General features: G+C 55.1%; 1 long non-coding RNA gene across 1 annotated transcript in view; it reads left to right on the plus strand.

The window, feature by feature from the left end:
- Positions 1 to 19,077, plus strand: part of LOC146405759 (uncharacterized) — a 47,404-nt gene extending 28,327 nt beyond the window's left edge. Inside the window, exons 2-3 of the long non-coding RNA XR_014838813.1 lie at positions 13,626 to 13,767; positions 13,853 to 19,077. This is a non-coding gene — a long non-coding RNA (uncharacterized LOC146405759). The remainder of the gene's footprint in view (positions 1 to 13,625; positions 13,768 to 13,852) is intronic.
- The last annotated feature ends 2,771 nt before the right edge of the window (positions 19,078 to 21,848 follow it).

Consider the following 21,848-nt stretch of genomic DNA (forward strand, 5'->3'; position numbering starts at 1 on the left):
TGAGCAGGACTTGATGGAGCCCCAAGCCAACGGGGACGTGGCCCCAAACCAGCGTCAGTAAGTGGTCCGGTCTGCAGAGAGTCCTAGGGCTTGTATCACACACGATTCTAAACCATACAAACTCAAACAACACGAGGCCAAGCATCGGTTTTCCAAGGCTATACACATTGTCTTTAAACCACATCTTCCTGGGACTGAACTGATGTTTCATTTCTCTGGAGCCTTCTTTTTGGAGTAAAAAGGAAAAACAAACAAAGGAAACCAAACAACATTAAACATAGAATTACAATGGGATCCAGCAGTTCCACTCCTGGGTATGTACCCGAAAGACTTGAAAGCAGATACTTGTACACCCATGTTCACAGCAGCGTTTTTCACAAAAGCCAAAAGGTGGAAACAACCAAATGTCCATCAGTGGATGAAAATATAAAATGTGGTATGGACACACGCAGTAGAATACCAGTCGGCCTTAAGAAGGATGGAAGTTCTGACATAGGCTGCACCTGACCTTAACCTTGAGGACATGATGTTAAGTGAAACAAGCCAGTCAGAAGGGATAGCTGCTGGATGCTTTCATTTGAGTGAGGCACCAAGCGGTGTCAGATTCATAGAAACAGAAAGGTGGACGGTGGTGGCCAGAGGCCAGGGTGGGGAGGGAGAAATGGGGGATTATTACTTAGTCTTTCTGTTTGGGAGGATGAAAAATTTCTAGAAATGGATGGTAGTGATGGTTGCACAATAGTGTGAATGTCCCATTGGGCTGGAATTGAACTGTCCGCTTTAAGTGGTAAATCTTGGAGTTCCCATTATGGCTCAGCAGGTTACAAACCTGACTAGTATCCATGAGGTTGTGGGTTTGATCCCTGGCCTCACTCAGTGGCTTAAGGATCCAGCGTGGCCTTTTTTTTTTTTTTTTTTTTTGTCTTTTTGCCTTTTCTACGGCCGCTTCCCATAGCATATGGAGGTTCCCAGGATAGGGGTCGAATTGGATAGCTGCCGTCCTGCTCCAGAGCCACAGCAACTCGGGATCTGGGCCGCATTAGCGACCTACACCACAGCTCACGGCAATGCCGGATCCTTAACCCACTGAGAAAGGTGAGGGATCGAACCTGCAACCTCATGGTTCCTAGTCGGATTTGTTAACCACTGAGGCACGACGGGAACTCCCAGCGTGGCCACTGATGCCAGAAAGTTGTTACCAGAATCGGGGTTCTTGTTCACAGAGCCGAAGAATGAACTTCACAAACACACAGGCAGCAAGCAAGCAATGTCTTTATTACAGGAGAGAAAACAGCTCCCAGGACAGACTGGGAGGGGGAAAAAAAGTCCCCGTCTCTATTGTCCTATAGGAGTTTTTATCCCTTAAAGATAGGGGGTTACCAGCGTGGGGTCCAGAAAAATGTGGTTTTCTCCCATTGGCCTTGCCCAATTACCTCTCGCAGTCCTTGTCCAGTAGGGGACTTAGAGGCGGAAATACCTGTAAATTTCATGGTGTCTTTGCTCGTCTCTTCCTTAGACTGAGAGTCACCATTCCTCTGGTTCCATTTCTATTAGTCGAGGAGTAGGTTAGTGATTAATGCCCATCTGGGCGTAGGGACACTCCCTATAGTAAATAAGGCCTCTGGGGATGTTACTCCCTGGAGCCCTTAAGCCACGGATGTTAATCAATGGCCATAGCAAAGGATGCATCGAAGCCCACGCTCCTCCACTAACTACCTGAGTTATTATCCTGCCTTGCCGTGAGCTGTGGTGTACGTCCCAGACCTGGCTCGGATCCCATATTGCTGTGGCTGTGGTGTAGGCTAACAGCTGCAGCCCCGATTCGACTTCTAGCCTGGGAACCTCCATATGCCATGGCTGGGGCCCTGAAAAAGCAAAAAAAAAAAAAAAGTAAATCTTAGGTATATTTTTACTACAATTGAACAAAACACAAAACAGGAGGGTGTCCACTGGGATCCTGTCTGGAGAGGTTCTTCTTGGTAAAGGCAGTGCTGAGCTGCTGGGTGCGGGTCCTGGAGGGGCGCCTGTGAGCAGCCCCCCCCCCCACGCCCGCACCAATGGCTGTGACTGGGCAGAGGCAGCAGAAACCCAAGAAGGGGGTCTCCGGGTGGTGGACTTTGCTTCACCTCCTTGGGTGGAGCTGCCCGTCCCAGGTCAGCCAGCACAGAGCCAGGGGAACAAAGCCAGGAGGGTAATTTAAAGGTACTCTGAGCCCCTGGGGCGCCATCGTACTGGGCTTCCCCCCTTTCCTGCCCGGCATCACCAACTGAACAAATGCGGGGACAAAGGAAGCCCCCATCCTGTCCCAGCCCTCCACTTGAGCTCCCGGGAGTGGGACAGAGGCAGATCCTTGGAGGAGCCAGGCCGAACTCACGTGTCCAGCTTCGCAGGGCAAGCCCCGGCACTCCCAGAAGCCGTCATAATTATCAGGTGCAGCCAGGGTCTCATCACCTAACAGCTTTCTCACCCCTCGGGGGGAGGGGGTGGGATGTGGGGCCCCCTCTCGGCCACGGGGACTTATGTCTTCCTTCAGGGTTTGCCAGACAAGTCAGTTGAAAATGGAGGTGTCTGAGCACCTTGCAGATAACCAACCACTCATGGTGTGAGTCCGCCAGCCTCCCCAGGCCGAAAATCAGACACTGCCCCCCGTCCTTGCCTGTCATAAGAACCCCCAGTAGATAAACCGAGAAGCCAGAGAGAGCAAAGCAGAAATGCAAGCAACCTTTCCTTTGCAGCAGAGAGACTCTCCTCGCAGCCCCACCGCCCAGCACCTCCTGGATTAATCTTTCTTTCTTTCTTTCTTTTCTTTTTTCCTCTTTCTGCTCAATGGATTGTGGTCAAGGCCATTGTAACGTGAGCAGTGCCTCGGAGGGGATTGGCCGAGGGGGCTGCGAGGGGCCCCTTTCACAGAGGGCTAATTGCGTTTCAGACCACCAGTACTCGGGAGCTACAGATGTCTTCGTTCATGTGCCTGGCGGCACAATTGGACCCATCTGTTGCATTTATTCCGCAGGCTCCCCCGCCCGCCCCTGCCCGCCCCCCACCCCCCATCCCCACCCCCTCCCTTCCCTTGTCTGCGGGCCTAAATTGAAAACTCATCAAAATGTAATCCAAGAGCAGTTTGGCTGCTGAGCTGCTGAGAAGGGGCTCGGTGGGAATCAAGGCCCCCCCCCTGCCCCCCGCCACTTTACACACGGGCCAGAGCCTGGGGAGCCGGGTCACAGGCAGCCTTAGGGGGGAAAGTGAGAAGTTAGCCGGCAGATGGGCTGCTCCACGCGGCCCTATAACCTGATGCCTCGGAAGCGGGGCCCTAGCAACGGGCCGGCCCAGGCCGGAGGATGCCGCTGCCCTGGAGGTGGTGACCCCACCTCGTGGGCCTCGCCCCTGGCCCAGGATGCTTCGATTTCAAACGAGGCTGGGGCCAGGGCTCATCACTCTCTGACCCCCATCTGCCCTCTCGAGCTCAAAGGGATTTCCAAGGCAGAGAGGCCAGGGCTGGGCGGCCTTGCAAGGCCTGGAGAATGTGGCACTGCAGCCTGGCTGCCCACCCCACCCTCTCGCGCGGCCCGGTGGGTCTTTCCTCCATCCATTGCTCCCTTGGCGCTGCACCTTGCGACGTGCTCAGGCCCTTTTCTGATCGGACTTCTCTCCCCGCCAACCCCACCGCACGCGGGCAGTGGCCCTGGAAGGTCTGGATGTGGCCGCTGACCTCTTGGTGCTGCCGCAGGCTTGGAGGCTGGCTGGGAAGCAGACGAGGGGATCTGTGCTTGTTTTCAATACAAGCCCCAGCTCCTCTCTTTCTGGGTTCCCTTTCCAACACCTGCCCCAGTCTGGGCCCAGAATGGGGCCATCACCCCCGCGGGAGCAGTTCCCTTGCACCTGTGTGCAGATGACTTCTAGGGGAGGGGGCGGGTGCCGTGGGCATGATGTTTCAGATCCGTCGGCTCGGAGGAACAGGCATGGTTGGGTCTCACTGCCGGCATGTGTCTGCATCGGGTGCTGGCACCTCTTTGTTGCTGAAGAGTTGTGGGTATGAGGTTTTCAAACTCTCTCTTTCATTAAACTGAAACCCACAGTAAACCGTATATACTGTTGACCCTTAAACAACGTGGCACTTAGGGGTGCCAACCCTGAGCCGTCGAAAATCCGTGTATAACTTTACAGTGAGCCTTTTGTAGCTGAGGTTCTGCCTGTGAAGATTCAACCAAGCTTGGATTGTGTAGTACTGTAGTAGGTAGCAATTGGAAAAATCCACTTTGGAGTGGACCCAGCATGGGTCAAACCTGTGTTGTAGGAGTTCCCGTGGTGGCTTAGCAATAATGAGCCCAACTAGTATCCATGAGGACATGGGTTCGATCCCTGGCTTTGCTCAGTGGGTTCAGGATCCGGCGTGGCCGTGAGCTCTGGTGTAGATCACAGACATGGCTTGGATCTGACGTGGCTCTGGCTGTGGCTGTGGCATCGGCTGGCAGCTGTAGCTCTGATTCAACCCCTAGTCTGGGAACTTCCATATGCTGAGAGTGTGGCCCTAAAAAGACAAAAACCAAAAACCTGTGTTGTAAGGGTCAACTGTATCCATATATATTTTTTCTTTTTTCAGAGCAACCCATAATACGCACAAATATGTAACTAAGGCAGAATTTTCACAAGAGTATTCGCTCCCACACTATGCAATGGCCTCCAGTATATTTTATTCTGATGTTTATGTTCCATTTCATTCCATTGCTAACATCGTCTTGATCCAGTGTGTTGCTCTTACAACCTACCCAAGCTGTAGTTCTCAAACGCTCGTGGGCATCACCTCTCCTTGGAATGTGTAAAAATGCAGACTCTTGGGTCCCTCTCCAAGAGCCGGGTTCAGGAGCCCTGGAGTGGGGCTCAGGAGTGGGCATTTTTTTCTTGTCTGGCTGCCCTGCGGCATATGGAGTTCTCAGGCCAGGGGTCCTACACCGCAGCTGTGGCCACATGGAGCCCACTGTGCCGGCCCAGGGGTTGAACCTACGTCCTGGTGCTGCAGAGACACTGCCAATCCTGTCGCACCACAGCAGGAATGAGAGTGGCATTTTTGACAAACCACCCTCGCCTTTGAAGGGGATTCTGTGGCACCTTGAGAAACTCTGCTACTTCCAGGGTGCCCGGTGGTCTCAAGCCCTTGGTCTGAGCTGGTAACAATAGGTTGACCTATTGGTTGATCAGCTCAAGGTGGGGCCTCCCAAGGTCACCTCCTCCCCTGCCACCTCCCCACCATGTCTTAATTAAATCCTTACCCAGCGAGAGTATGGATGTCAAGGCTGGCTTGGCTGGCTTTTAATTGAAGTGTTAATTTGTAGCTGCAGAGTGCGGGCCCTGCAGTTCTGGAGCCTTCAATTGCTGCCATCCTAAGCTGATTAGCCTTAGGGGGCAGAGGGAGCACAAGCCATCAGCCGGGGAGTAGCTGGGCCAGAATCAGGCCTTAGAGCTGTCTTTGCCGAGATGGGGGTAGGCTGGGGCCAAAGCCTCTGACACCTGCCTCGTCCTGCCCTCCAGCCGCCAGGCGAGCACCTGCCCCAATGGGCCTCCAAGGCATTGACCTGGTTTCTGATCCCACCCCCCCCCCCGCTGCCCCCGTCCATCTCAGTGATAAGGAGGCAGCTTTATCCAGTGAGTCCTCTCTTGTGCTCAAGCACCTTTGTCTATGGGATGAACAGTCAGCTCCTTGACTTCATGTTCAAGGTCCCTGGGAACTGACAGCGAGAGCATCTCCCAGCACCTCCTCTCCTGCTGTCCCTTCATCCAGCTGAGCCAGGCTGCTCCCTCTTCTCATGCCTGCTGTGTAGCTCCCATACCTGCCTCCAGCCCTTTGGTCTGATAGGCCTCCCCCTGGAATGCCCTGGCTGGTTCTTGCCTAGCCTTTGAGGCTCAGCATCACCCACACCTCCCGGAAGCCTTCTATTGTGTCAGGTCTCAGGAGCAGGACTTCCTGCAGAATGACCCAGGATGGGGAGAGAAGGACTTGAAAGGCGATGCTAGCCAGGGAAGCTGATTCCTGAGGCCTGGGGAAGGATCGCATGGGCAGCTCTGGGGTGGGCCTGGCCTCCTGTCCCCACCCCTTTCCCTCTTAGCCTCCTCGGTTCTCCCTGGACATTTGTCCCTACGTGCTGGCGTGACCCTAGGGGCTCAGTGGCTGTAGGCTCTGGGAGCAAGAAGTCTGGGTTCATAGCCTGGCCTGGTCACCCACCGGCTAAGTGGTTCTGAGTAAGTGACTTCCCTTTCCTGGCCTCAGATTCCTTGTTTGCAAAATGGCAACAGCCCACTGTCCCTGGCTGGGAATTGAGGCCCCTGTGAGCCCCGTCTCTGCAGGGGGCTGGTCCTCTCCAGAGAGGCCCAGGCTCCATCGCCCTCTGCCCTCCCAGCCCCTCCCGCCTGCCCTTCCTGTGGGTCATGGCTTCCGGCCCAAGTCCCCAGCTCTTGGACCTGCCTCTTTGGGAAAGCCTCCAGTTCTTTTCCTGGAGAAGGCCCGGCAGCGTTATCTGCCCCATGGGGAGCATTGGGTCCCCCTCAGTAAAATGGGGACCTGGAGACCCGGTGAGCAGGAGCCACTTCTCAGCCTTGCTACCCACTCACCCCAAGGTCCCAGGCAGCCTGGGTCCCCAGTGCTGGCAGCTCTTGTGGGCTGGGCTGTTACCATGGGCCCCGCGCTATGCTAAGTGCCTCGCATAGGAGCGCATGCAATCCTCTCGACGCCCTCAAAGGCAGGAATAGGACCCCTGCTCTTTAACAGAGCAGGAACCTGAGGTTCAGAAGTGTGCGACTTGGGAGTTCCCGTCATGGCGCAGTGGTTAACGAATCCGACTAGGAACCATGAGGTTGTGGGTTCGGTCCCTGCCCTTGCTCAGTGGGTTGACAATCCGGCGTTGCTGTGAGCTGTGGTGTAGGTTGCAGACGCGGCTCGGATCCCGCGTTGCTGTGGCTCTGGCATAGGCTGGTGGCTACAGCTCCAATTGGACCCCTAGCCTGGGAACCTCCATATGCCGCGAGAGTGGCCCAAGAAATAGCAAAAAGACAAAAAAAAAAAAAAAAAAAAGAAGTGTGCGACTTGTTCAGACTGCATACCTACGTTGTCTGTGGCCAGAATGGCCTTTTTTTTGTTTGTTTTTGTTTTTTTAGGGCTGCACCTTTGGCATATGGAAATTCCCAGGTAATGGGTCAAATCAGAGCTGTACCTGCCAACCTATGCCACAGCCACAGCAACGCTAGATCCGAGCCCTGTCTGTGACCTACACCACAGCTCACAGCAATGCCAGATCCTTAATCCACTGAGCGAGGCCAGGGATCAAACTCACGTTCTCATGGATACCAGTCAGGTTCATTACCGCCGAGCCACAGTGGAACTCCCGGAATGGTCTTTTATAAACACAAGCTGACCTTGGCAGCGCCTGCCTCGTCTTCCCCCTCCTGCAGTAGCTGCCCATGGCTCCAGATCCTGCTCCCAGTCCTGCCCCATCTCTCCTCACTCTCCCTCATGTTTTCTGCATTAGAAACACGTCAGCCTTCTTTTCAGCCCCTCTGTCTGGAGCACTCTCCTCCTCACCACAGGGCCTTTGCACATACCCCTCCTGCTGAGTACATCTTTTGCTCCCTTCTTCCTAAAGGAGCTCCCTCTCATCCTTCCTCCAAGTATCCGGTCCCTTTGGCCAGGTCAGCATTCTGCCCCCCCACATTAGTCTTAGCACTTGTACCTTGTGGACCCCATGCTGGTAAGACACTCACCCAAAATCCACACAGTTGTTAAAAATCTCTCTCCCCACCAGACTCTCAGCTCTGTGAGGGTAGGCCCTGTGTTGTTTGTGTCTCGCTGCTTTGCTGCCAGGTCTCAGCACACTGCCTGGCACAGCGTAGGCACTTGATTAATGCTTAATGAATGAATGCAGGCAGAAACTGATGGACCTAGGATTTGAACCCGCAGGTCTCAGAGGCCAGACAGACCTGACCTTTCAGCCTGGCCACACTGGGCTTCCTGGGAAGGCGTGCCTGGGGAGCAGAAGGCTGGGGCTTCTAAGCATTCAGAGGTCATCACCAAGCTGGGGCTTAGGGTGGGCTGGGGTGGAGGCTGCAGACATTGTCCCCGCGTGCGTCGGATGAAAGCTTCTGTGGCACAGGGGCCAGGTCAGGCTAGTCCTGCCCTGAAAGGGTTAATGGAGGTGGGTGGTGGGCTTCCCATCAGCCCCCAGCACCCCCCAGTGTCCTCCCAGGGCTGACCGCCCACCTGGCACACAAGAGGGCTCTGGGCTCAGGGATAATCCCAAGACAGGCCCAGCTCACAATGCCCAGCAGGCAGCCCGCGATCCAAATGCAGCGCTGGGAGAGGGGGCTGCTCCCCGCGCCGCCAGGCCTTCCTCCTCCAGCCGTCAGGTCACTGCAGCCACGTCCTGGCCGCCAGGGAGCCTCTCATCCTCCAACAAAGGGCAGAGTGCTGGGAACAAGGCCTGGGGGTGAGGCCCCTTTTGGGGGAGCCCAGTGCGGCGGATACACTGCTGGACATCTGAGGCCAGGTCCCTCCCAGTGAGGACCGTGCACTCTGCTCCCAGCTGAGCCAACCCTGCTCTGGGGGCTTCAGGTGCCCTCTGACTCCTTGGCCCCGGGGACTGGAGGCTGACCTCCCTGAGGCTGGGTGACAATCGGCCAGCCCTGCCTGCTGGGACAAAGGAGAGGGTGGGCCACCCATCCGCTCAGGGCCAGCACAGGGAGACGCCAGGTCCAAGGAGACTTGGGGCCTCGACTCTGACCCTCAGCTTCCCGTCCAAGCCGAGGAGAGCTTCCCTGACCTGTTGCCTCTGCTAAGCCAGCTTGTTCAGGCCTCGGCACCGCACAGAGAAACATGCGGAAGCCCTCTCCGAGCTCTTCTTTGACTCTTTTGCCCTGTGTGTGTGTGATGTTTCTGTTGCACAAGCAGTACAGAAGGGGAAATCGAGGCACCCTTCCTGATACATAGGCCCACTGCCTAGAGGCGACCAGTGCACTGGGCCGGCCAAGGGCCACTTCCTATCTGGGTAACTTTGGTCTGTGGTTAGAGTTCTCTGTGCCTCAGTTTCCCCTGTGATAAGATGGGACTAATCATGGTACCCATCCGACTGGAACAGTGTGAGCATAAAATGAGATAATACCCATGGAGCTCTCAGAATCGCGTATTGATCAGGCACCTTCCAAATCTACATACACAAAAGCCCAGGTTGAATAACAAACTCTTGTGCATGTGACTTGCAGAAAATGTGCAACATCCCAGCATATGTGTGTACAAGCGGGCCCATGTGCATGTGCATCCATCCTTTGAGAATCACACACTTAACCGGGGAATATCGTTCTACTTCCATCCATCCTGCTCCTCGCCCTTTTCACTTCCTAATTCGGCGTGGGTGTCTTGCCACCTGGGCAAAGACGTGGTCCTTTGTGGTCGGAGGTTCCATTGTGCACATATACTTCGGTTTGTTTTGTTTAAGTCGGAGATCATGAAGGGCGTTTTGCCCTTTCAACCACGCTGCCGAAAACATCCTTGTATGTTGGATTGATGGGTGCATTTTCATTTGCAAATGATAAGAGACCTAAAGCAAATTGACTTCATTCAAAAAGGGAATTGATTAGCTCGTGTAGCTGAAAGGTCTAAGTCTGCCTTCAGCTTCAGCAGCAGAACCCTGATGTTCCTTTGATGATTTCAGCCATCTCTCTCCCTCTGTCTGTCTGTCTCTCTCTGTCTCCCTCTCTCTCTCTACATTTCTTGGCTTCGCACCTCTCTGTATGGCTTTGTTCGCAGATAGGCTGTCCCCAGCTGAAGGCAAGAAGTCACTGTCTCTTCTAGGCTCACCTCTTAGGAGCCAAACCACCCCAATGGAAAAAGGTCATCAATTTCTTGTTAATTTCACCAAAGGTCCTGGAATGGAGTCTCATTGGCCTGGCTTGAGTCTCTTCCGCATTCATCTTTGCCCATGTCTCGGGATAGAGCTGTAGCATATTTTCTTACAAGCGCAATGGTGGGCCAAAGGGAATGCTCATTTGAGGCATAGCCAGTCTTTTCTGCCCACCCTTGTGCACCATGGAAGTCCTTGGCTTCATGGCAAGACAGGAGGTAAGGGAAGCTTCTGGCCAGCTTATAGTAGGGACAGTGCAGGCATCTACCTGGTGATGGCTGCCACAGTCCTCATGGTACCCAGGTGGCTTCAAAAAGAAGCAGACTCCCCCGGCTTGGCAACTAATGGCTGAGGGAGCCTCACTCAGGACCAGCTGACTTCACCAGCCTCACATCGTGTCACTCCCCTGCTTTGTGACCACACCCCATCCTCCACTGTCCTGAAGCATGAGTGCCGTGAGTGTTCTTCGAAAATAGAGCACAAAGCTCAAGTGCTTCTGCTGTATATGGAATGGATGGTCAACAATAGCACGGGGAACTCTACTCAATATTGTAGTAACCTACATGTGAAAGATTCTGAAAAAAAAAAAAAAAATGGAACAACCACCCCTCAAGGGCTGACATTTCCTGAGTTGAGTCTGAGGAAAGCAGGAGTGGGGGAAGGGCAGTGAGCAAGGAGAGGAGGACAGATGTGAGGAAGGGTGTTATGAGCTGGCCATGGCTGCTCCCAGCACAGCTGGCTGCTTGGTCTTGCCAGACATCTTCAGAGCGGCTGTCTGAGGCTACTGGGTCCCCAAAGAGTCCTGAGGAGGAAGGCAAAAGAATATGTCCACTGGCTCCTGTCTCTTGTTGGTCAGAGTTCACTCCCACAGAGCATCAATTCCTCTGTCCTTCTGGGCTATGCTCCCTGGCCCTCCCGCAGTCACCAGGGATTCCCCATCCTAAGGCAGCAGCAGTGACATCGTGACTCTCCAGCACGCTGGCTGAGCTGGTGAGCAGGCCTGGGGGAATGCACTGGTTAGTGTGCCCATGTGGGAAGTCCCCAGGTAAGGGGTGAGGTCTGGTCATGCTGTGGGTGACAGGAGGGACCAGAAACAGCCAATGGAACAAGGCAAGCCAGAAAGCAAGGCAGTTGGGCAGATCTGAGCTGGTGTGTAAACTGAGGCTAGAAGCAGTTCCTCTGCACTAGTGCACGGACAAAACTTGCATTCTAAATCTGCCTGTCTAATCGTCAAGTATCCATTAGTTCATGCATTCATTATTGCCGGCCTCCCATGCTCTGAAGTGTGGGGACACGGTTTTGCTTTAGACACCACCCCTGGCCTCAGGCAGTTCGGCGTCTAGTGGTGGGCTGGGCAGGCAGGGGTAGGGGAGAGATGAAAAGTGTTTGTATCACTGTGTGGTGGGTACAGTGATAGAAATATGCCTGCAGTATAAAGTGAGCACCATAGAAAGACACTGTGTGGAATGACACAATATGCAAAGCAAGAGTTGCTTAAACAAGATAAAAGTTTATTCTTCTCTCCAGATTTTCTATCCATGGCTAATGTGGTAGCTCTGCTCCATGAAACGCTCTGGAACCAGGTTCCTTCCATTCCTAGCCTGTAGATTTTGTCTCTTTATCTAAGTAGCACTGTTCCAGGTGGCAGAATGGAAGAAGAGATCAAGAGGCAAAGGGCTCACTCCAATGCTCTCTTTTTTTAAGGTTCCTGGAGGCTGCCCACTGCCACTTTTGCTTACATTCCATTGGCCAGAACTTAGTCACATGATACAGCTGGCTGCAATGGAGGCTGGGAAATGTAGTTTTTCTTAGGAGTATTTGCTGAGCTAAAAATCCTATTACTGTGGGAGACGAGAAGACAATCAGCAGTCTCTACCACAGACACATGACACAAGGACGGGGTGGTGGGAAACAGGTTTCCTGGAGAAGATGGCACCTGGTGTGCCTTAGAAGATGAACTGGGGCTGGCCATTCGCAGAGGGGGAAGGACCTCCCAGACAGAGGGGACTCTGTGAGCAGAGCACAGGATTGAAACACAGCAGTATGCCTACATGTGTGTGCATAGGTGTGTGTGCATGTGCTTGTGTTCCCGGGGGGGGGGGCACGGTCAAGGGCTGGTGCTGGAAAGACAGAAAGTTTCAAGTCATGAGCATGTGCACCTCAAAAAAGGAATTTGGGGTTCAAGTGCACTGTGGAGTCTGAACTGCACTGCACTGTGGTTCTGTTTCTAAACTGAAATGTTGAACAAGTGGAATCTGCAGGGGAAGGTGGGGCAGGGAGGAAGGGAAGTTGAGAGCAGGAGGCTTCTGAGGTTCCTGGGAGGGTGCGTGGTGGGCGGAAGAGGATGAGGCTGGAGCGGGGAGGGGAGAATGGGTTCGGTTGGCCAGGAGGGTATGGAGAGCAGTTGGGGTGGAAGAGTGTCCAGAGGAGGGAAGGCATAAGAGCTGGCCAGAGAGAGGGCTGGAAACCGAGTTTGGGTTGCGTGTGTGTGTGTGGTAGGACATGAGTGACTGGGAGTGTGATGTCCGCATGAGGTTTCAGAGGTGGAGCAGTCGCCAGTGGGGACCACACCTAGAGCGTGGCTAGGAGGGGGACAGCTCATGGGGCAAGAGGTGAAGCCTGGAGCTGTGAGCAGCAATTTGGGATGAGGCTGGGGGTCCTGCCGGGCACTGCGGTCTTCAGAGGTCAGGCCAAGTAGAAAGGTCAGGCTTAGCATCATGCTGACGAGGACCTAGCTGCTCTGTCGACACGGTGACTTACCATCTTTGTCCTCACTGTCAGTCTGCCAGGGTGCAGGATGGGTGTGGCATCTGGTGGCTTAGAGAGATAGTGCCTGGCGTGTTTGCTCCTGGATATAGAAATGCGGGCAGCTCAGGGAGCCGCAGGGCCCACGCCAGGCCACAGTCAAGAGCTGTGGGTCAAGGTGCCAGGCCAGCAATCCAGTGGGGTGTGTGTGTCGCTAGGAGACCAGGCAGGCCTCTGCCTGGCGGAAAGCTCCCTGCATGGTGGACTGGGCGCTGGGGCCCGCTCTGCTGGTGCCCCGGGGATAATAAGGACTTCAGAGAGGACAGCCCTGACTCAGGGCTGAAAGAGGCTTTAGTTTCTTGTTTGGCGGCTTAAAAAAGGCAAATAGAAGCTTTTCTCCTTTGGGGCTCAACGTGAATCCCAGAAAATCCCATTATTTTCCTTTGAGATCAGTGGCCTGCTCTCGAGGGCTTTCTCTTCCCCAAGGCAACAGCCCTCTCCTCGCTTTGTGCGAGCATCCTGCCCCTGTGTGGCCCCCACAAGGGGCCGAGGTAAGGATGGGGAGGGGAGGGGACCCCAGGTGAGCCCCGTCTTACAGCCGCTTCCTCCTGCTGGCCACCCATCCCTTGTTCCTGTCTGGCCCTCTCCACCCCTAAGAGCAAGGGAGGGGGTGGGCCAACAGCGCCACTAGAAAAATATTTTTCCGGAGTTCCCATCATGACACAGTGGTTAATGAATCCAATTAGGAACCATGAGTTTGCGGGTTCGATCCCTGGCCTTGCTCAGTGGGTTAAGGATCAGTGTTGCTGTGAGCTGTGGTATAGGTCGCAGACGTGGCTCGGATCCTGCGTTGCTGTGGCTCTGGTATAGGCCGGCGGCTACAGCTCTGATCAGACCCCTAGCCTGGGAACCTCCATATGCCGTGGGAGTGGCCCTAGAAAAGGCAAAAAAAAGACCCCCCCCAAAAAAAAATTTTTTTTCCATGTTCCTCTTTTCCAGGAAGCCATTTATGACCCCAGATGCCTGAGAGGTCCTGCTTCATTTGGGGTGTCACCAGGGTTGTCCCCTCCCACTGAACGTCTCGTGGCTGTGATGCCTGTCATCATGGAAGGACGATCATGACGGTGGCGACAGATGACAGGTATGAGCCTTCTCCATGGGGCCTCACAGCCTTACTGTATCTAACAGCGGGATGCAGAAGGTGTTATTACTCGCCCCCTTTCCAGATGAAGAGACTGAGGTCTGGAGAGGCCCCGTGTATCGGTCCGTGCAGGCTGCCCTCACAAAGCATCATCCACCGGGATGAGTACACAACAGAAGGCAGAGCCTCATAATTCTGGAGTCCGGAGGTCAGGGATGAGGGTTGTTGACATGGTCGGGTCCTGGTGAGCCCCCTCTTCCCGGCTTGCAGGTACGTGGCTTCTGGGGTGTTATCACAAGATATAAAGAGAAAGGGGAAGGGAGGAGAAAGAAGGAGAATTCTTTCTCCCTCTTCTTCTAAGGCCACGGATCCTTTCTCCTTGTGGGTTAGAACCCCACCCTCATGACCTCAGTGAACCTAAATTACTTCCTAAAAGCTCCATCTCCAAGTACAATCACGTTAGAGGTTCGAGCTTTAATTTATGAGTCAGGGGTGTGGGGCAGACACACTTCAGTCTTTCCCCTCAAGTCTCTGGTGCCTGGGCAGGCCACGTAAGTGCTAGAGTCCCGCCTGGTTCTGCATCTACTCTGCACTCAAGCTTTCTGAGAAGTTGCCACCCTGGGGCCTTCTGTTCAGATGCAAAACCCCAGTTCAGCTCTTCCAAAAAGGAGATCCACGGAGCATGCCCAGACACTTAGCGGATTGGTCACCAAGAGCCAGCTGCGCAGCCAGTCCATACCCAGGGGCCTCCGTTCCAAGGCCTTCATCCAAACCTGCCCATCCTGGGTTGGGGTCTCTGGCTGTGTGCTGAGCCAGGGAGCAGGGCAGAACCCGTTATCGTGGAGACCACTCCAGCGGGCTCGCTCGCTGTGTGCAGACCTCAGGTCCAAGGCTTTTGAAAGGAGCCGGTCTCTGCAAGAATCCTTAGCATTTAGACAGACGAGGAAGCAGAGTCTCAGAACGGATTGAGGCATCCTGCCTTGTGAGTGCAGGGCCAAGACCCGAACCAGGGGTCTGACTCCTGGGCTCACCCAGTGGTCCATCACGGTCCCATAGTTTGGGGATATACTTTGTGCAGCCTGGAATTTTTTTTTTCCCTGCTGGCTGCTTCTCAGTGGTGCTCCCAGAAAGGGCAGATTTCCTTGACGTGACTTCTAAATAGCTAAGTTGTTGGCCGCGGTCCTCCTTTCCTGTTCCAATTTAGCGAATGCTGCCTAGGGAATGGGAATGCCGCCCTGCTTTCTGGAAGCCTCCATGTGTCTCTTAGACACTCACACAGGAAAGCACGTGGACACACAGTAGCCACCAGGAGGTCTTTGGGAGAAGTGTTCTAATGAATAGAGAGCAAGGCTCATTCATTAGCATGACAAGAGTCTGCAAGGAAATAGGTGCTCCAGTGAGCACTCCAAAGTGGCCTGTTCTTTCAAGTAGGCTGAAAGGCCCCAGCTCTGCGGAGGCCTCTTCACGTCCCCTGGAGGAACCCGCTCTAGGCTGGCCTGTGGGATTTTTCAAACCCAGCTGCTTTCCCCCTGCGTCCTGGGTGCCTTTTGCACATCCCAGCAGTGGGCTTTGGTCTGGGAGACGTGGCCAGAGAGGCCCTCATGAGAGAATGGGCCTGACCCTGGTCTTCCGTCCTGCAGCAATTATCCTACTGGGCTCCGCTGCCTTGCCCCCTCGGGGGCTCCCTTTGCTGGGGCAGGCTGATCAGCTTAAAGGGGCGCTGTCCCTGCGGGGCCTCTTGGCCTCTCTGTCCCCCCAGGTGGCCTCCGTGCAGACTGATGCCGGATTTGTACTCACTTAGCCTGGGAGAAGGAGTTGAGGCTAAGAGGGGACTGATGGCCAGAGATCAAAGGTTAAGAGGGGTTAAGCCTTCACCCCAGAAGGTCACCCATCAGCCCTGAGACAAGTATCTCACAGGTATTTTCCTGAAACCTAGAGCAGAGGTAGGCCTGCAAGGAATGTCCATTCATTTACTAAGGCAACACTATATTCCTGGCGCCAATGCGCCATACCTCAGTTTCTCATTATTAACTGTCTGACTTTGATTTTGGACAAGGCACTGCCTCTCTGGGCCTCTCTTTCCCCATCTCTTCCATGAGAGGCTTGGACTTAACTGACTGACAGTCAATGGCAGATGGTTCATTGTCTTGAGCCATTTGATTCCTTCAATGTTCTTTTGGCTCTTGGGCAGTGAGAGGAAGTTAGACTAGCCAAGGTGGATAGCAGGCATGATGGTTGGCTCTGGCCAGCGTTCTTGCAGAGGTTATAACGTGTTTTCCCAAGGAGCGTGATGATCAGGGGAGACCCCGCTGGTCTGGGATGGAGAGATGAGCAGCGGGATGGGCCTCACGCTGAGCCTCCGCCTCTCCCACCTGCCTGTCTGGATGGCTCTGATTCAGAAGGGCTGCAGTCCGTCGGGTCCCTCTCATGCGATGACCTCAAAGTGGTGCGGGGGCTGGTTGGTCCTGAGAACATGGAGAAGCCCCTCCGGTCGAGGTGGGAGCTTATTCTTCCACCTGCTTGCCTCTGACCAGTTAGGCGCAGTGCCAGGGCATCTGTCAGAAGCGGGGATCCTTGCCAGCTGTGCGAGCTCAGCGGTTGTGTGGGTGGCTGGGGCCTTGCATCACGGGAACAAGCAAGGCAGAGAAGGAAAGGGAGAGGTGACAAAGGACATGGCCGGTCCTTCCCCTCCAAGGAGGGCTTTCTGTTCCCCCTCCAAGGAGGGCTCACATCTCCTCTCCAGGGTGCTTGGCTCCGGGCCACAGGCTCAGTGGGTCAGAGGGACGCGGCTGGCCCGAGATGGACACCAGATGTGGACACAGGGATGAGCAGGGGCCTGGTGGCGCTTCATAGCATGGCTCCGGAGGATGGAGGACTGAGGATCAATCCTGAGCTCCATCGCTGGCTGTGCAGCTTGGGCAGGTCACTCAGCCTTTCTGTGCTGCTGTGTGGGCTCTCCACCTCCACTGGGGTGACAGGGGCGTGTCAGCGAGGTGAGCCTGTAGAAGCACTTGAGCGGTGTCTGCAACACGGTCAGCCCTCCGTACGAGCGGAGCGCCATAAAAATATCAGGCTGGGAGCTCCCCTGTAGTCTACTGCTCAGGACTTGGCACTTTCACCACTGCGGCCCATGGTTCAATCCCTGATCTGGGAACTGAGATCCCACATCAAGCCAACTGCCCAGTGCAGCCAAAAAGAGGGGGTGAGGTGGGGAGAGAGCGAGAGAGAGAAATACCAAGGAGAAGAGAGGATGGCACAGAGAGGGTGATGTTCAAAATTCTTGGCAGAGTCCTTTTCCAGCCCAGGGCGGAGGGAGAGGATGCGTGTCCCCGTGGTGAATGTTAATTGCTGGCATTGTGGGGTGGCTATTCCAATGCAGGTGGACAACAGCTAATATTTTTTACAGCATTCGCCCCTATCAACAGGCCCACAGAGGCGGCTACTACTATCTCCATTTCATAAATGAGCCACTGATGTCCGGTGAGGCTAGATTTGAGTCAGATGTTGGATTCAGAGCCTAGGCTTGTATCTGTCTGTCCATCTGTCTCCCCACCTATCTATATCTGTCTGTCTATCCATCCATCCATTCATCTGTCTAATTTATTTTGGCCACAACCCAAGGCTTGGAAGTTCCTGGACCAGGGATCGAATCCAAGCCACAGCTGCGACCTACACTCCCGCTGGAGCAATGCCAGATCCTTGACCCACTGGGCTGGGCCAGGGATGGAGCCTGTACCATCGTAGAGACAATGGTGGATCCATAACCCATTGCACCGCAGCCCGAACTCCCAGAGCCTGAGCTTTTAAACGAAAGGTCCTGTAAGATGGGCCTCCCCTGCCGTCTCAATCACGGTCATTTCAGAAAGTGACCTGGGATGGGGGAGACAAGGGGGAAGCTAGGATCCTCGTGTCTCCCTGGTCCTGTGTGGAGGGGTAGAGAAAGGGGAGCCCACCCCACCTTTCCCCAGAGGAGGGGGCTTGAGGACTCCCAGATCCCCTGGGCTCCGGCAGGAGGCTGGCAAGGGGTGTGACTGCTCCGTGCTCCGGGCTCCCCTGGCCTTGGGCCCTGGGCGTGATGCTCCACAGGAGTCGGAAGACTAGACCCCATCCTCATCATGTTCTTCTCCGAAGAAGGAGTGGGCGAGGAAAGCCTGCATCCCAGGAGAGGAAAGACGAGATGTGAAAATGGGTTTTCCAAGCAGAAGGAGATGTTAGTCTGACGGCTTGGCTCCCAGCTGTGTTCTGGCCACAACACAAATCATTCTGGCCAGAAGACAGCCAGGAAGCAAGCACCTAACAAGGCCCAGCTTTCAAACAGAGAGAGCAGAGCCAGTGGCTGGACCAAGCAGCATCCCTGACGGAGGCTTTTGAGACAGCGTGGGTGGGGGTGGGTCCTGTTCCCTCTCCCAGTGGTGCTGTTCCCGCTCCCAGTGGAGCTCATTAACCACCTCCCCAGCAGTGATGGATGTGGCAATCAGGGACAGATGGCAGTCCCCAGAGAGGCAAATGGGAAGAGGGGAGAAACGTCTGCCTGGTGGAAGGGACGGAGGTCATGCTGGGAGCAAAGCTCATCAAGAAGGATGCTTCCCTCCATGGCATTTCTATCACTGGAGGCCTTGCCAGAAAGGACAAATGGTTGAGTGCAAGGGCCGGGATGGCAGAACGGTCCTTCCCTGGGTGACCTCACACTATCCCAACTGTGACATGAAGCTCATGTCACTGTCCGCCCCCAGCATCCTCAGGGACGCCTCCAGGGGTATCTCGCAGGCCAGTCCAGGGCTTTCATGTCTACTTGTCCCCCCACTCACTGTCCACAGAACTTTTCAGAAATCTGCTACTAGTGTTATGGGGATACTGAGGCCCAGAAAGGTGAAGAGATTTTTCTTACTACTATTCTTGACCATGGGATGGGAATATGTGACCCTCAATCAGGAAGAAGTGGAGTTCCTGTTGTGGCTCAGCAGTTCCAAACCCCACTAGTATCCATGAGGATGCAGGTTCGATCCCTGGCCTGGCTCAGTGGGTTAAGGATCTGGTGTTGCCATGAGCTGTGGTGTAGGCCGGCAGCTGCAGCTCCAGTCTGATCACCCAGCCTGGGGAACTTCCCTGTGCAGCAAGTGCGGCCCTAAAAAAATAAATAAATAAATTAGGAGGAAGTAAATCAGGTGAGGCGATATGTTTAGGGAGGAGCGGTTCTCTTTTCGCCTTGGGATATTTGATAACGCAGCAAGGAGACTGGATGACACTTGACTTAGGTGATGATGATTCCTACGGTGGTCTTGGATCTACAAGCCAAAAAAAAAAAAAAAATCTCCCACTAGCTCTAGTGAGTTACTGCAGGCTGTCCCTTTAGGCAGTGCTTCAAGGCCAGCACCAGTCTCCATCACCCCTCTAAGAGCCCAGGGGCTTCCTCTTCAGGCTGGAGAGACAGTGTTTGGGAAATCTTCCTCTTCCTGGAGCCCTGGACCCTGAGGCTTCTCCAGACCCCTCCTTCTCCAAACTGCCCCCTAACTCTCCTAGGGCAGACACTCAGAACTGGGCAGGTAGGAGGAAGGACCACCAGCCAGAGGCCAGAGGCTCATCACTGCCTGGCCTTTGACAGGCAAAGTGAAGGGACACTGCTTCCCATCTCAGGGTGTCCAGCTCCACTATAGGGGTTTGTCTGCTTGAGAGAGTAGGGGTGGGGGTGCGGTGAAGTGCAGGGCAGGGCCAGGGACCCCAGTGGCCCAGTCACAGAATAAACAGGGACACTATCAGCTTTGGATTCCATGCCCTTGCTTCCCATGCGTGTGGGGGAGGGGGCTCCACCCCCACATCATATCAAAATAAAAGAATGCCTCCACATCCTATATTAATTTTAATTTTTATAGAACTATATAAGTTGATTTATATTTGACGAAATAACAATGTTATATTACCAACATTTAAGTTAATGTTTGTTAATATCAATTTGCTGGGGTTTTGCTGTTGTATTTTAGAATTTGTAAGCCCCCCCCCCCGGCACCCCCAAGCCTCGAATATTTCCTTAGAGCCCGTGAAAAAGCCCAGGGCTTTGTGCTTCTGTTTTGTGGGGTTGTGGCTGCCCGTTGTGGGGGGAAGATGGCCCGTCCCCCTCCGTCAGCCTCCGCAGGCCCTTCGGGAGGCGCCAGATTGTGTGGGCGGCGTCGCCTGGGGAAGGTGGGCTGCGGCTCCCACCCCGCTGGGGGCGCGAGCGCCTTCCTGGCTCACCGGGGAAGCTCAGTGGCCCCCTCCTCTCCTCCAGGCCGGGGAGGAGGCGGTGGAGAACTCTCCAATTGGAGAGCCTTTCATCTCTTTGTTTTTACAGTGATTAACCCGTCCCCCGCGCTGCTGCGAGCGTGGCTCCAGGCAGCGCGGGGGGAGGGGAGCGGAGGACCGGGCGGAGAAGGGAGGGAGGGACTCTGGGCTTTGTCGCTTTCAGGGAACTCTGCTGCCATAGCAATGGGGCTTTCTAAGGCCTGACTTTGATTCGATTCCATTAAAGAGCCTGTCTGCTCAGTCTCGCGAGTGGAGAGGGCGTTCCGGTTTCTCCAGCCTTGCCCTGCCCCCCTTTAAGGGGCGGCTGGGGTCGGGGGGCAACCTGGGGCTAGATCGCCGGACCTGCAGCTGGGGTGGGGGCGGATAGGGGGAGAAGGAGGGATGCTGGGGAGCCGAGAGCCTGATTTCGGGCACACACCACCCTTCCCCAGCTCGCCAAAGGTGGGCAACTAGCCTCGTGCCCTTGCGCTCCCGGGAGCCCCTTCTTTTCTAGGGGCGTTGGGGTTGGACCGAGGCGAGCTGTCCAGCCCTTGTCGGGCCAGAAGAAGGCTGGGGCACCTGCCGGTCGCTCCACCTCTGCATGTATTTCACACTTTCTATCCTGTTAGGCGTCCGCACTCCAACGCCGATGCGGACTTTTCCCCCTCTGGTCTTATGTCATGTGGATTTAATCTAGTTAGTCGATTTTCTGCTTAAAATTGCATTGTTAACAGCAATTGTTTAAAAGTGGGCCAAGAGCGAGGGCGCCCAATCTTTGAACCGGGCGGGTTTTGCGCGCCTCTGCTCCGCGCACGACGTCGGCCGGCGCCAGGCCGAGCCGGGAGGGGGAGGCGGACACAAAGCCGTCCTCGGGCTTTCTCGCTCCGGAGCCTTCGGGGCCTTTTCCCCAAGAGCAAACAGATGCAAATGTCTCTGCAAATTTCGCACAAAGCTATTCAGAAAGAGGCTGCCTCTCCAGGGCTCAATAGCCCTTTAAACCCAGTCCAATTGCTCCCAAGTAGAGGTAAAGGGTCCGCACGCATTTTTTCACTTTGGCTTGAAGGGGGGCGGAGGACGCGAGAGCCCTGGGGAGCGGGGGGCTGAGGGCTGCTCTGGTTCAGCGGTTTGTACCATCGCCTCCAGCTGCCGCGCACGGAAGAGGGGCTGGAGGGTGCCGTGGCTCTGGGCCCGGCGAGGAAGGCGATGCCGCCGAAGCCGGTACTGCGGGGATGCAGGTTCCGAGAGGCGGCAGATCCTTTCAGGCCCACAAAGGCCTCGCTAAATCGGGGCGCCCACAATAGCATGAAAGGGTCCGCTCGGGTCGTTCGGAAACCAAGTAGGATCCCACTGCTCCGAAGGGACTAATCAGCTTTTAACCAACATGCAGGCGGCATCGCCGCGCCCTTCGTGCCCTCTGAGCGCCATGAGAACTACGTGCACGCTGCAGGCCCCTTGGGGTATGGAGATCCTGGCCTTCAGATTCGGCGACAGCCGCCGTGCCCGGGGCCAGGCACTGCCTTCTCACTTCGGCCGCAGACGCACATGGGCATAATGATGCGGGGGCGCGCCCCCTGCGTCCTGCGAGCCCACTTGGGCCTCGAGACCTTAAAGGCTCCAGCATTTCCCCACCCATTAGGAGAGCTTGTCAGGACCGCCAAGGCCTAGGTGCCTCCTGTTCCTAGCGCATGGCCGAGCAGCCCCTGCCTCCAGTCTGGGGCTCACCGACTGTCCCATGGGAAGCCCTGTGTTTTGGGTGCTCTGGGCACCTAAGTTGGGAGATGTAAGGTCTACAGCCCTATCTGATCCTGCGGAGCCCTCAGCTTTAC

The sequence above is a fragment of the Sus scrofa genome, chromosome 2, assembly GCF_054392235.1.
Source record: "Sus scrofa isolate SSC_HxYL_T2T_F1_AM1 chromosome 2, Sscrofa_HxYL_maternal_Yorkshire_Landrace_v2.0, whole genome shotgun sequence".
NCBI classification, from domain to species: Eukaryota; Metazoa; Chordata; class Mammalia; order Artiodactyla; family Suidae; genus Sus; species Sus scrofa.